This window comes from Pholcus phalangioides, unplaced genomic scaffold, assembly GCF_987345545.1.
Source record: "Pholcus phalangioides strain wild (caught in Gottingen) unplaced genomic scaffold, Ppha-v1.0 ptg000012l_1, whole genome shotgun sequence".
Taxonomy (NCBI): Eukaryota; Metazoa; Arthropoda; class Arachnida; order Araneae; family Pholcidae; genus Pholcus; species Pholcus phalangioides.
The window spans coordinates 23,690,794-23,694,595 of NW_028301605.1; positions in this window are offsets into that span (position 1 = coordinate 23,690,794).

The window sequence follows — 3,802 nt, forward strand, 5'->3', positions numbered from 1 at the left end:
GATGTTGAGAAGCCCTTCCCGCAAGAGGGAAGTTCACTGATTTCTAGCCCAGGATAGGCGCGGGCTAAGGTCGATATTTCTGAAAATTTATTGGTTCGTCCAATTCACATCAATTTTTCCGGCTCGTGGTTAAAATGAGGCGGGGGTACCATGAGAAGGAAATAGTGTTCAAAGGGGCTGTGTAGGCTGGAAAAGGTTGGGAAACACTGAGACATAACACCAAATATGGACGTTTAAAGCAAGGCTCAACATTTAGAATAATGCGGGCCACTCCATTGGTCTGAAAATGTGCTGCGGACCGCTTTAGTGACCAGCATGGGCAGAGATACGGGGGGGGGGATTGCCCCCAAGGTCAAAGGTGGAGTCCACTGATGGGGGGGGGGGATTGCCCCCAAGGTCAAAGGTGGAGTCCACTGATCTAGTGTATGCGTGTATATTCTCAATATATTCTCAGCAACCTAGTTGGGAATTTTGCCTCTGTTGTGGCGTTGTATTTAAATTATAAAATAATTTCCCTCATTGTGTGTGATTTATAACTTTATTTTCAATATTCGTGAAATTATTTGTTTCAAAAATGCTAAAATTATTTGTTTCATTAATTCTGAGTTTTAAATAAATTTATTCTTGAATTCATTCTTCATTTATTCTAGATAATTATTATTTCTTTTTAGTTATTTCATAAATTATTTTTCTAACTAACGCCGAAATTATTTCCATAATTAATTCCGAAATTCTTTAATTAATTCTATAATTATTTACTTATCTAATTCTTAAAAAAATTATTGTTTTATTTAATTCCGATATAAGTTATTTCGTTTATTCTAGAATTATATCTTTCATTAATTCTGAAATTAATATTTTTCAATGTTTTCAACCATTTTCTGAAAATGATCGTCCTCCGGCCGCGACAAAGAGCTACGAGGGTCAGATGTGATCCCGCGGGCCTTAGAGGCCGCTCAAGTATTACACTCGTGTGCAAAATTAAGAGAATTTGCACATTGTGTGTGTCTATTTTCACAAAAAGTACTGAACCAAAGGTACTAATAATGCCAATGAAGAAATATGCAAATATTCAGTGTCGAATGTGACGGTGGCGGTGCTGTGTCCACGGAGGGGGATGATAAGGGCACGGGCATTTCCCACGATTCGTGTGGTCGCACTCTTCGGCGACATTCGCTTTGTTTCTTGCAAGAGTTTGGTAAATTTTATAAGCTATCAAGTAAAATGAATAGCCACAAACGTGTGGATGACGGAATGAGATGGAGAATCATCCCTCGATGGGAGGCAATGAATGAATGAACGGCCGATGCTAGCGGCAATGAATGTTCCCGGCCGATGCTAGATGGGAGGCAGGGCAATCCTAAGTGCAGGTGGCTACAGATCCCACGTCGAGCCAGTGTCGTCTGCTATTTGTGGAAAGAGTTTCAGGACACTGGATCCACATCGAGACGAGCTGGACAAGGTCGTCGAAGAGCCACGACGACCAATGAGGATCGTTATTTGGCACGCGGTGCCACAGGACTGCTGCAGCATCGCAGCTTTCACGTGAGCTGCATGTTGCCACTGCAACTCGAGTTTCACGGTTTACTGTTGCCCGAAGGCTTTCTGAGAGAGAGGTCTTAAAGATCCGCTGTTTGCGTCCCGCTAACTGCAGCACACAAGAGAGTGCGTTTAGCATGGTGCAGACAACATCAGCCTTGGACCAGACTTCAGTGGAGCACCGTGCTCTTCACAGATGAGTCGAGATTCAGCCTGGACACTGATTCTCGACGTACACTGATCTGGAGAGAGCCTGGTACCCGATACCATCCCTCACACATCAGAGAAATGAACCACTATGGTGGTGGAGGGCAGGCATCATGTTGGACGGCCGCAAACAACTCCATGTGTTTGGCAGAGTTGTCCGCGATTGCTAGGAGGTATAGAGAAGAGATTTTAGAGCCCTATGTTCGACTTTTCAGAGGCGCAGTTGGCACTCGGTTCCTGTTCGTGGGCGACAACGCTCGGCCACATCGGGATCACCTGGTCAACGATTATCTGGAAAGTGAGGATGTTCGTCGTATGGATTGGCCAGCCAGATCTCCTGACCTAAACCCTATAGAACACGTCTAGGACGCTCTTGGGAGGGCAATTGCATCTCGCCCCTCCGAGAACCATCCCGGAACTAAAAATTGCGTTGCTACAGGAGTTTGACCGATTGCCACTGGGACGCCTAAACTGCCTCGTGTCCAAAATGCCGTCGCGCTGTGCGACCTGGTCCCATCTCATAGTCAGCTATGAGATGGGACCATACCGCATATTAGACGCATTTTCGGCTCGATCTCGCAACGTGGATTTCGGGCATTCCTGTACTGATGAGATTTATTCTGTGCGTACTATGACTTTAGTATAGCGCATCTCTTTCTCTGTTATAACTGTGTATTCGTACCAAATTTCATTAAAATCCGTCTACTAGTGTTTTAAAAATTCGACATAATGTGCTAATTCTCTCAATTTTGAAAATACGAGTGTAATTAAACCCCCAAATTTCTCTGTAAGACTCAACCATTCCCAGAAAATTACAGCCCATCTTCGCTTCTTCAGATTGTCACAAATTTAGCTTCTTTCCAAGAACTATTATCGACTGGGACAACTTACCATTTCGCCCACGACATTTAACCCCTGGAACGTTTCGTCCCCGTCACATTTCTTCCTCGGAAATTTCGCCCCTGGGTCGTTTCGCCTCCGAAATTTTCGCACCTGATATTTCACCTGCTCTGAGCGCATGAGCAACTGTATGAGTGACTGAATATGTGAGTGACCATATAAGTGGATGAGTGACTATGTGAGTAACTAAGTGAGTGTGAAATCGGCCTTGGGGGGAGTTAGTAACCGTACAAATGACTAAGTGAGTGACAGAATGACTGACCACGTGAGCGACAATATCTATGATCGTGGGATTGACTGTATGAGTGAGTGACAGTATGTGTGTCGAAGTGAGTGATTGAGTGATTGAGTGATTGACCATATGAGTAACCGAGTATTTGACGGTACGAGTGACAGAGTGACTGACCATATGAATGGCTGTATGAGTGGCGGTATGAGTATCCAAGCGAGTGAATAAGTGGTTGACCGTATGAGTGACCGACTGAATGCTTGTATGAATTGCAAAGATTCCGTGAACCATCAACACAATCGCCATTTTCATCATACATATCTTCCGCATTCTCTTGTATAGGCCTCGGCCGAACAATATTGAACAAATAATCAATCAAAAAACAAAAAAAAAACAAATATCGGCAATAACTAAAAAAATTAATTAGAAAAAGTGATTCTGGCTTTAAAATGAAGGGAATTGTAAGAAATTAGAAAATGTGTTAATCGTGTTAAAAAAATTTAAAAATTACCGAATGCTGAAAATTATCCATTCATACTTTAAAGCGTGTGTAGATCTATACTTGCAATATGAATATCAAAAAAGGATTTTCGGAAAATATGCATTACTTTTTGAGGGAATATTTTTTTATTCCAGCTAAATAACTTCTATTACGCGAAAAGTAGCAAAAATGAGAAATTAAAATCTCAGCCGATATCTCAGCCAGTTTTCATTTCGTTGTTACGGGATAAATTTCTCCTTTCATAGTACATTTACTTTTGAAACTCGTGAATTTTGTGAATGTGTAATGCCAATTGGATGCATAAATTGGCAATTTTTTTATTGGACATCGTACGAATGAATAATATTTATTCCTATATTTTCTATAACAATAATTTTTTAAGATTCAATCTCATCACATCAGATTCTTCTCTTTTCAATAAATAT